The following is a 12,400-nucleotide window of genomic DNA, read 5'->3' on the forward strand; positions in this document are numbered from 1 at the left end:
TTGTGTAGGAAGAAGCTAGGAAGTCCATTTTAGATATGTTCCAGTGGGCCCATGACTTGAGTAATTTTTGCCGAAGCTGATAGCTAACATACAGGTGTACTAAAAATAGTCTGAGAACATAGGTCGGAGTTGAAAATAGGGCTAGAAAGCTGGATTAGGGCAGAGAGTAGCTCCCAATCATGAAAGATTATAAATACCATTAATTATTCAGCCATCCATCTACCCGAGGGCCCATGTCTATTCATACTTAGGACGGGAACCTGTGTATCCTCTGAGTCTCTGTCAGCCTAAGCTCATATCCATATTCACTGCCAGGAACATTCCAGGCTGCACTCATTTCAGGACCTGTCTTCTTCCAGCGGCCAAGTCTCCTTTCTGAGAGTGGGACAAGTCCCTACCATTGCTGCTCTACAGTGAGGGCAAGGTCCTGGAGAGGCCTACAAGAGGGTTATGATGACGGTTTCTGATGGAAGTGACCAGTGATGGTGGAGAGAGGGATCTGTTAGAGGTCTAGACCCGTCATATCTATGTGAGAATCCAAGGGTTCCCTGACTAGAGCCCCATCTGTTAGCATCTGTTGGGCACATCTTCAAAGCCTATCTTTAGTGCTAAACTGAAAATGCTACCAGCCTTTACCTAACAAATTTCAAGGCGAAATTTTACCATGACTTTTTTTTTTTGAAGAGTTTATTTATTCCTGAGAGAGATGGGAGGAAAGAGAACCAGACATCACTCTGGTACATGTGCTGCTGGGGATCGAACTCGAGACCTCATGGTTAAGAATCCAATGCTTTAACTGCGCCACCTCCTGGATCACCCTCTTTTCTTTTTTTAAGATTTATTTTTTGGGAGCAGGGAGGTGGCGCAGTGGGTAAAGCGCACATGTGCAAAGCGCAGGGACCCGCACAAAGATCCCGGTTTGAGCCCCCGGTTCCCCACCTGAAGGGGGGGGGGGTCATTTCACTAGCAGTGAAGCAGGTCTGCAGGTGTCTCTCTTACTCTCCCCCTCTCTGTCTTCCCGTCCTCTCTCGATTTCTCTCTGTCCTATCCAACAATGACAGCAATAGCGACAATAATAATAACAACAATAAGCAAGGGCAACAAAAGGGAAAAAAATAGCCTCCAGGAGCAGTGGATTTGTAGTGCAGGCACCAAGCCCCAGCAATAACCCTGGAGGCAGAAGAAAAAATTATTTTTCATACTATAGACTGGAGATGGGGATAAAGGGTGGTAGCATAGTAGGTTACATGTAACGCAAATCTCAAGGACTCAAGGACTCGTGAAAGGATTATGGTTCGAGCCCCCAACTCCTCACCTGCAGAGGGATCGCTTCACAAGCGGTGAAGCAGGTCTGTAAGTCTCTCTCTTTCCTCTCAATTTCTGTCTCATAAAAAAAAAAAAAAACTGAAAAATGGCCACAGGATTAGTGGATTCGTAGTGTAGGCACCGAGCCCCAGCAATAACCCTGGAGGCAAAAAGAAAAAAACACAGGATGGGGGAGGAAGGGAGGAAGTCCTAGGCCAAAGCAACACTCACATGTGATGCTGCGGATCTAATTTGGGACCACATGTTTGTAAGGTCAAAGCTCAGCCTGGGTGACATCTCCCAGACCTCTAGAGCATTATACTTTTTTAAAAAAATTTATTTATAGATTCATGAGACATGATAGAAGAGAGAGAAAGAACCAGACAGCACTCTGGCACATGTGCTGCCGGAGATTGAACTCAGGACCTCATGCTTGAGAATCCAATGCCTTATCCACTGCGCCACCTCCCAGACCACTATACTTTTCTCTTTTTTTTTTTTGCCTCCAGGGTTGTTACTGGGGCTCGGTGCCAACACTATGAATACACTGCTCCTGGAGGCCATTTTTCCCTCTTTTTTTTTGTTGCCCTTGTTTTTTTTTTTTTTTAATTTCTTTATTGGGGAATTAATGTTTTACATTCAACAGTAAATACAATAGTTTGTATTGTTTTTATTGTTGACATTGCTGCTGTTGTTGCTGGATAGGACGGGGCGGGGAGAAAGACACCTGCAGACCTGCTTCACCACTGGTGAAGCGACACCCCCCCACCTACCCCCGCCCGCTATCCCGCCCGCTACCCCGCCCCCTTCCCCCCCCCCAGGTGGGAAGCCAGGGGCTCGAATTGGGTGCTTGGATTTCACACCATGTGCACTTAACCCACTAAGCTAACGCCTTGGCCCGAGAGCATTATACTTTTCTTTTTTTAATATTTATTCATTTACTTTTGTTGCCCTTGCTGTTTTATTGTTGTAGTCATTATTGTTGTCGTTGTTGTTGGATAGGACAGAGAGAAATGGAGAGAGGAGGGGAAGACAGAGAGGGGGAGAGAAAGACAGACACCTGCAGACCTGCTTCACCGTCTGTGAAGCGACTCCCCTGCAGGTGGGGAGCCGGGGGCTGGAACCAGGATCCTTACACCGGTTCTTGCGCTTTGTGCCACCTGCGCTTAACCCGCTGCGCTACCGCCCAACTGCCAAAGTAGTTATTTCTAAAGTAAGATTATGTGTTAGGTCAAGTTTCAAATGTTAGGAAGAAACTGGTTTGGCAGTGACTTGAGGTGATATTTATCCATGCAACAGACATTAAACATTGATTGGCCATATAATTGTGAGTGAACTATAGCACATTAAAAGCTTAATTTAGATTATATAATTTATGACAGATTATGTAATTATAATTTGGACCTAATTTCCCTGACAAATTACAGAAGCTACAGTCCTATATACCAACTATTTCTACTACAAAATAGTTGGTATTTTTAATTTTACATTTAAGCTAAGATTTAATCTCTTTTAGTATATAAAGTGGTTAAAGTTCTTTTTTAAAAAAATATTTATTTATTCATGAGAAAGATTAGAGGAGGAGAGAGAAAGAACCAGACGTCACTTAGGTACATGTGCTGTGAGGGATTGAACTCTAGACCTCATGTTTGAGAGTCCAATGCTTTATCCACTATGCCACCTCCTGGACCACAAGTTCTTAATTAGGAACATGTTTAGTGCTTAGATATCTTTAAGTGTATAGCTCTACTAGTTGTCAGGTGTCCTTTCTTTCCCTGATTCTGGTACTGGTTTCAGACAATGTCATTAATTTCCCACATGTTTTATTAGTAGGTTTTTTATTTATTTTACATTTGAGAGAGAGACGGAAACACCAGAGCACTGCTCAGCTCTGGCTTATGGTGGTACAGGGGATTGAACCTGAGACATTGGAGCCTCAGGCATGAGAGTCTGTTTGCATAACCATTATGCTATCACTTCCACCCAAGTTCTCATATTTTTAACTGAAATGGATCAACCAAGTCAATTATAGGCAATCATTCCCAAGTTTTAAATCAAGCCTGAAATTTTAGCATCTACAACTCCTATGGTCCTAAAGCATTCCTCCATAAAAGGCTGATAATACTGTTAGTTGTTTTTTTTATATATATTTTATTTTATTTATTTATTCCCTTTTGTTGCCCTTGTTGTTTTATTGTTGTAGTTATTATTGTTGTTGTCGTCGTTGGATAGGACAGAGAGAAATGGAGAGAGGAGGGGAAGACAGAGAGGAGGAGAGAAAGAGAGACACCTGCAGACCTGCTTCACCGCCTGTGAAGCGACTCCCCTGCAGGTGGGGAGCCCGGGTTCGAACCGGGATCCTTATGCCGGTCCTTGTGCTTTGCGCCACCTGCGCTTAATCCGCTGCACTACAGCCAGACTCCCAGTTGTTTGTTTTTTAATATTTATTTATTTATTTATTCCCTTTTGTTGCCCTTGTTGTTTTATTGTTGTAGTTATTATTGATGTCATCATTGTTGGATAGGACAGAGAGAAATAGAGAGAGGAGGGGAAGACAGAGAGGGGGAGAAAAAGAGAGAAACCAGCAGACCTGCTTCACCGCTTGTGAAGCGACTCCCCTGCAGGTGGGGAGCCGGGGGCTCGAGCCAGGATCCTTACACCAGTCCTTGTGCTTTGTGCCATCTGCACTTAACTGTTAATGCTACGCTACCTCCCAACTCCCTGTTAGTTGTTTTTCTTATTTATTTATTTATATTTATATTTATATTATATATCAATATTATATACTGATATTTTATTATATTAATATTTATTTATTCTTTATTCCTTTTTGTTGCCCTTGTTTTATTGTTGTAGTTATCATTATTGTTGCTATTGATGTTGTTGTTGTAGGATAAGACAGAGAGAAATGGAGAGAGGAGGGGAAGACAGAGGGGGAGAGAAAGAGAGACACCTGCAGACCTACCTCACCTCTTGTGAAGCGACTCCCCTGTAGGTGGGGAGCCAGCTGGGGGCTCGAACCAGGATCCTTCGGCAGGTCCTTGCGCTTGGTGCCACGTGTACTTAACCCACTGCACTACCGCCCAATTCTCCTGTTAGTTGTTTTATATATACTTATTGACAAAAATTAAAAGTAGGGGACCCTATATTTTTTTTTAGCTGCTTCACAAAATCTGAAAGGTTTGAGCCTGGCATCACATGCAGAGTACCACAACAAGGCATCTTTATCTCTCTGAAAATTTAGCCCAGGGGATGTGGGGGATGTGAAGTCACACATGGCTGAGTCTTTGGCTACACACACACCAAAAGCATTGTATTAAACTGATCCACTCGTTTTAAATCTGTGCATCTGATCTTCATAACTGGAGGAAAATACCACATCTGGTACAGTTCATTGCTTTGGTTCATTGCATTGCTTTGGGAGATCAGAAAACTATTCTAAAAGTACCAAAGATCTTGGTGTTTGCCAAACTAAAATACTTGCTAATGGCATTTATTACTTTTGTGGGGACAGTAGGGACTAGTACATCAGGCATGAGATTCTAGATCAGTCTTAAGTTTAAAATCCTTCGGGAGTCATATGGTAGCGCAGCAGGTTAAGCGCACATGGCACAAAGCAGAAGGACTGGCATAAGGATCCCGGTTTGAGCCCCCAGCTCCCCACCTGCAGGGGGGTCACTTCACAGATGGTGAAGCAGGTCTGCAGGTGTCTATCTTTCTCCCTCTCTATCTTCCCCTCCTCTCTCCATTTCTATCTTATCCAATAATGACTGTCGGGAAATTGTGAGGATGTGGTTGAGCTCAGCAGGGCTCACAAAGCTTGCCCTGCATTCCTGATACTATGGCCTATCTACATAATCATTGTTTTGCCTGAAAGATCCCCACCCATTCCATTCCTTTGATCTATCTTCTTTCTACAGTCAAGACCCTCCCTGCCTCCAGGGTAGTATTAATCTTACCAGTTAAAACCCTCACAACAGTTGCTAAGGAAGTTCCTACCTTACCAGCCCGATTTTGCCTTTCTCCGCCATTTCCTAGCCATTTCCGTTTTGAACTTGCCACTTCCGGGTCTGTCCTTTAAAAGCCTTGGCTCTCTGATCAATAAGGTATTGCATTGCCTCGTGCCATGAATTTGCTTCCTGAGTCATCTCCCTCGCATAGCCAGGCTGGCTTCGGTGGCGTGGCATTCTCTCAAACCCAGAGAGTATGTGCCCGGGAAGAGGCACCCCCATGCTAGCCCAGCAAACGACATCAATAACAACAATAATAACTACAACAATAAAACAACAAGGGCAACAAAAGGGAATACATAAATATTTTTAAAATAAGTAAGTAAATAAATAAAATCCTTCTGACACCAGTTAGTGGAGACTGAAAAAATAGCATTCTGTGGGGTTTACTCTCAGCGGTTTTTATATGCCTGTTTGACTGGATTATAGTGTCCCCAGAGAATTGGTGGCAGAACTTTTTTTTTTTATTATTATTTATTGATTGGAGAAAGATAGGAGGAGAGAGAGAAAGAACCAGACATCACTCTGGTACATGTGCTGCTTTATCCATTGCACCACCTCCCGGACCACTGTTTTGTTTTTTTTTTAAATATTTTATTTATTTATTTATTGAGAGAAATGCAGAGAGAGAGGGAGAGAGACACAGAGAGAAACACCAGAGCCCTGCTCAGCTCTGGTTTATGGTGGTGCCGGGGACTGAACCTGGGATGTTGGAGCCTCAAGCATGAGAGTCTGTTTGCATAACCATTATGCTGTCTCCCCTGCCCTGTCAAGATAAGATTAACGTCTAATCAACTAAACCAAGAGATGGCTTCTCTAAAGTGGGTGGAACTCGCCTATTCAGCTGAAAGTTCCTCCCTCAGAGAAAGCATTCTTCCACCCTAACTGAACCCAAACGTGAGCTCTTCCTGAATCTCAAGCTTGCCATTGTGTTGTCTTGAATCTTCCTGTCTCCTGCTCTCTAAAGCTCTGACCTACCCTGCAGATTCTAGATTTGCCAGTTTTCCTCAATTCATCTACCAATTTCTTGTAATAAACCAGCTTTTCCCAGTCACCTATCTCCAGATCAGCCATCCACCTAGCGTTTTCAATTTTTGTAACTATATCACGGTGTTTTTGTTTTTTTTTTTTAACCAGAACACTCATTTATGGTGAATTGAACCTGGGACTTTGGAGCCTCGGGTTATGAGAGCTTCTGCACAACTTTTATGCTATCTCTATCCTCTGCCCCACAGTGTAATTTTGAAAAGAGAAATGAGTGTTCATCTCAAAACTTATCTCAATGTGCACTGCCCATCAAGGATGCTGTGGTAATTCTTTTTTTTTAAATCTTTATTTATTCTCTTTTGTTGCCCTTGTTGTTTTATTGTTGTAGTTATTATTGTTGTTGTTATTGATGTTGTTGTTGTAGGATAGGACAGAGAGAAATGGAGAGAGGAGGGGAAAACAGAGAGGGGGAGAGAAAGACGGACACCTGCAGACCTGCCTCACCACTTGTGAAGCGACTCCCCTGCAGGTGGGGAGCCGGGGGACTCAAACCGGGATCCTTCGGCTGGTCCTTGTGCTTTGCGCCACCTGCTCTTACCCCTCTGTGCTACTGCCCGACTCCCGTGGGTGATTCTTCTTTTTGTTTTCCTCCACAGTTACCACTGGAGCTCAGTGTTGGCACTACAGATCCTCTGCTCCTGGTGGCCTTAGTTTGTTTGTTTGTTCGTCTTCCATTTTATTAGAAAGGACAGACAGGAATTGAGAGAGGAGGGAGAGGTAGAGAGGGGGAGATAAAGAGAGACACCTGCAGACCAGCTTCACGTGTGATGTGTCTCCCCTGCAAGGGGATGGGGGGGGTGGCTGGAACCCGGGTCCTTGTTCAGCTCTTTGCACATAGTACTATGTGCGCTTAACCATGTGCACCAACACCAGCCTCCTGTCACATTTTATTTTATTTTTAATTTTCTTTATTTATTTGCTGGATAGAGACAGCCAGAAACTGAGAGGGAATGGGGTGGTAGAGAGGGAAAAAGACAAAGAGACACCTGAAGCCCTGGTTTCACCACTTGTGAAGCTTTCCCCCTGCAGGTGGGGACCAGGGGCTCGAACCAGGGCCCTTGCGCATTGTAATATGGCTGCTCAACAAGGTGCGCCACCACCTGGCCCCTCTTTTTTTTATATATAAATCTTTTTATTTATTTATTTATTATTGGATAGAGACAGAAACTGAGAGGGGAGGGAGCGATAGAGGGACAAAAGAGAGACACATGCAGCCTTCTGCTTTCATCACCTGTGAAGCTTCCTTGTGAGTGATTGTTAACAAAGAGTTAAAAAGAAGACTCTGGGAGTCGGGCGGTAGCACAGCAGGATAAGTGCACCTAGTGCAAAGCGCAGGGATCACGGTTTGAGCCCCCAGCTCCCCACTTGCAAAGGGGGGGGTCGCTTCACAGGTGGTAAAGCAGGTCTGCAGGTGTCTCTCCCCCTCTCTGTCTTTCCCTCCTCTCTCCATTTCTCTCTGTCCTATCCAACAACAATGACTTCAATAGCAACAATAATAACCACAACAACGATAAAACAACCAGGACAACAGAAAAAAGGGGGAAAGTAGCCTCCAGGAGCAGTGGGTTCACAGGCACCAAGCCCCAGCAATAACTCTGGAGGCAAAAAAATATAATTAATTAATTTAAAAAAGAAGGATCTATGTGGATTCCCACACAGACATGATGGGCCTAGACCTCTAACAGATCCCTCTCTCCACCATCACTGGTCACTTCCATCATCATAAACCCTCTTGTGGGCCTCTCCAGGCCCTTTCCCTCAGTGTAGAACAGCAATGGTAGGGACTGCCCCCTCTCAGAAGAAAGGGTGGGTCAATATATTCTGCCACTCAAGGAAGATGGGTCCTGAAATGAGTGCAGCCTAGAATGTTCCTAGCAGTGACCATGGAATGTGAGCCTAGGCTGACAGGGACTCAGAGGTCACACAGGCTCGTGCTAAGTATGAATAGATATGGGCCCTGGGGCAGATGGATGGGGTTTACAGTTAATGGTACTTATAAACCTTCTTCATTTTTGGGACCTGCTCTCTGCCTTGATCCAACTTTCTAGTCCTGCTCCCAACTCTGACACCATCTCCCCAGACAATACCTTCAGCCCACCTGCATGTTAGCTGTCAGGCTCAGGCAACAACTACTAAAGTCTGGGCCCCTTGTATTACAGCTAAAATAGACTTCCTTGTTTCTTCTAACACACAGACCCTTAGTTCCACCTGCTCTATTACTACCTTTAGATCCTGATTATTAAACATTTTGTTCTGCTTTATATCTTACCACTTTTCAGCCACCAAGTTGATGATGACACCATGATGCCATCCTGACTTCCCTGGGCAGACAACCTCACCAGTGTGTCCTGGAGCCTCCCCAGAGCCCTACCCCACTAGGGAAAGATAGAAGCAGGCTGGGAGTATGGATTGACAGTCAACGTCCATGCCCAACAGAGAAGCAATTACATGAGCCAGACCTTCCACCTACTGCACCCCATAAAGAATTTTGGTCCATATTCCCAGAGGGATAAATAATAGGGAAGTTTCCCGTGGAGGAGATGGGACAGGGAATTCTGGTGGTGAGAATTATAAGGAATTGTACTCTTCTTGTCCTACAATCTTGTTGATCCTTAATATATCAATAATTAAATTTTTAAAAAGTGTGAAGAATGCTACTTCCAAGGAGTTCCCTTACCTAAGTCACTTAACCTGTTTAGGTCAGACCATCTCATTGGTCAGAATGATGAAATGTATATTTTGTACTTATTGTTGGGCTGTTTGACAACATGTCAAACTGCTGTCATAATAATGAACTTCCACATAGTTGAGACAGTCTCAGTTTCAAGAAACTGCTGTCTTCATCAGAAACCACAGTTTGGTAAAAACTATAGTCAACCAATAAGAGTTGATTCAAGTACAAGGTTGTTTATCTTATCATACCCCTTATTTGATTAACACTGACTAAAAACCTAGTCTAAAAAATTGGAGAATCATCCTCTAGCCCCCTTTTTTAAAACTCACAAATATATATATTTTTTTAATTTTGAGAGGAGGGTTAGCAGCTTACAATAAGGTTGTTGACATCAGTCTCAGGGGACCCTATTCACTTTCTCCTGACTTCTCCCTCCTCAGAGCCCTCCAATTTTGTGCAGTGCACCCTGCCCAGTTTTGTTTTTTTGTTTTATTTTATTATTATTTTTAGATAGGACAGAGAGAAATGGAGAGAGGAGGGGAAGAGAAAGATAGACAGATGTACTTCCCCGCCTGTGAAGCGACTTCCCTGCAAGTGGAGAGCGGGGGACTCGAACCGGATTCCTTAAGCGGGTCCTTGTGCTTTGTGCCACGTGCGCTTAACCCACTGCGCTACCGCCTGGCTCTCTCTTTGGTTGTGTTTGCCTTTTCACGCCTTCTTTTTTCTTCCTTTCTTTCTTTTTTTATATTTTATTTATTTATTTTCCCTTTTTTGTTCCCCTTGTTTTTTTATTGTTGTGGTTATTGTTGTTGTTATTTGATGTCGTCCTTGTTAGATAGGACAGAGAGAAATGGAAAGAGAAGGGGAAGACAGAGAGGAGGAGAGGAAGATAGACACCTGCAGACCTGCTTCACCGCCTGTGAAGCGACTGCCCTGCAGGTGGGGAGCAGGAGCTCCTTGTGCTGGTCCTTGTGCTTTGCGCCACACGCACTTAACCGGCTGCGCTACCACCCGACTCCTTCTTCCTTCCTTCCAACCGTCCTCCCTCCCTTCCTTCCTTCCTTCCTTCCTTCCTTCCTTCCTTCCTTTCTTTTCTTTTCTTTTCTTTTCTTTTCTTTCTTTTCATTTATTTTTAAAAAGTAAACACAAAACCATAGGATAAGAGAGGTACAACTCCACACAATTCCCACCAGCAGAACTCCGTATCCCACCCCCTGCCCTGATAGCTTTCCCACTCTCTATCCCTCTGGGAGCATGGACCCAGGGTCATTGTGGGATGCAGAAGGTGGAAGGCCTGGTTTCTGTAATTGCTTCCCCGCTGAACATGGGCACTGACAGGTCGATCCATACTCCCAGCCTGTCTCTCTCTCTTTCCCCAGGGCTCTGGGGAATCGGAGCTCCAGGACACATCGGTGGGGTTGTTCACGCTTGTTTCTTAAGTTCCACTTATAAGTGAGATCACCTGTTTTACCAGCCGAGCACTTAAGAGAAATAGCTCCAATATCCTAAGGGCTCCCATGTATTTGTTTCCATGCCCACTAGAGGGAGCGCTGGGCATGCCTTTCCAAGGCAAAGTGCTAGGTACTGTGGTACTGTGGACCTATACTTATTTTGTAAATTCTCATTAACATTTAATCAAGATTAGAAAAAAAAAAAAAAACTAGTGTGGGGAGTCGAGCAGTAGCGCAGCGGGTTAAGCGCACGTGGCGCCAAGTGCAGGGACCAGCGAAAAGATCCCAGTTCGAGCCCGGGCTCCCCACCTGCAGGAGAGTCGCTTCACAGGTGGTGAAGCAGGTCTGCAGGTGTCTATCTTTTTAATGACACCATTAACTACAACAATGTTAAACAACAAGGGCAACAAAAGGGAAAATAAATAAATAAAAGAAAGAAAAAAAACTAGTGAGTGCACTACTTGATTAAAAAAAAAAAAAAGCAGTTTCAAGCAGCTAAATTTCTCCCAACAACAATAATAACTACAACAATAAAACAAGGGCAGCAAAAGGAAATAAGTAAATAAACAAATATTTTTAAGAAAAAAAGTTTGGCATCATAGATAGAGATTAGGTTGTACTGTTTAGATAAAGATTAGGGTGAAATGTGCCCTTTGCTTTGCTGAAGGTAAAGATTAAAACGTAATATGCATCTGTATTCCTTAGATAAAGACATCCTGCTTGTGTAACCCCCACCCCTTGAGAGTATAAACAGAGGGTCTCAGAGTTGCTGGAAGTTCCTAGCCCAGGGAGCTGTCAGTGCTGAGTTCCCCTGTATGTGTTTCTTTTGCGTGTGTGTGTGTGTGTGTGTGTGTGTGTGTGTGTGTGTGTGTGTGTGTGTGTGTGAATAAATCTTTGATCATCATTAACTCTGTCCGTGTCTGTCTTGGTTTGCGATTGGGCTTGGTCAGTGGCATCCTAACATCATCTCTCTTTCTCTCTCCCTCTCTATCCCCCTTCCTCCCCTTAATGTCTCTTTGTCCTATCAAAAAATTAATTAATTATCTTTTAAAAAAAAGATAAGTGAGTCTGAGAAGAAATTACAGACTAGGGACAGAGAAAAGAGGGGACACACAGGGGTGGGGGATAAGGACACATCAGGTTGCTGGCATTGGAGGAAAGTGTTTAGTTACTCAAGACCAAGCTCTGTACCCTCTGGCACCATCACTCAACCCTTGCTTTAGGACTGAGCTATCCTGCACTACTGGCATTTTATATCCTGTATTAAACTATCCTTTCCTTTTGGGATGTTGCTCTACACTTATTTCCTCTTGGATAAACCCAATGGTTCTGGATAAACCCAAATTCTCAAGAATCAAATGATTGATTCAGATATTGCCTCCTCTGTGGAGACCTCCCTACCCCCTTAGTGAGAATTAGGTGCCTTTTTTTTTTTTTTTTTTTTTTGGTTAAAGCCCATAGAACTCTGTTGGTGTTTTGTCAAGTCCTTCAGACACATACCATAAACTTCACCATTGAGTTACTGTCAAAACTTTTTTTAAAAAGCTTTTTTTTAAATTACCTTTATTGGGAGTTGGGCGGTAGCACAGCGGGTTAAGTTCAGGTGGTGCAAAGCACAAGGACCGGCCTAAGGATCCTAGTTCAAGCCCCCGGCTCCCCACCTGCAGGGGGGTCACTTCACAAGTGGTGAAGCAGGTCTGCAGGTGTCTATCTTTCTCTGCTCCTCTCTGCATTTCTCTCTGTCCTATCCAACAATGCCAACAACAATAATAATTACAACAATAAAACAACAAGGGCAACAAAAGGGAATAAACAAATGAATAAATATTTTTTAAAAAATTATCTTTATTTTATTTATTTTTTTAATATATACAGTGAAAAGTTATATTTAGAATTAGGCAGCTGGACTCAGT

The sequence above is a fragment of the Erinaceus europaeus genome, chromosome 1 (assembly GCF_950295315.1).
Source record: "Erinaceus europaeus chromosome 1, mEriEur2.1, whole genome shotgun sequence".
NCBI lineage: Eukaryota > Metazoa > Chordata > Mammalia > Eulipotyphla > Erinaceidae > Erinaceus > Erinaceus europaeus.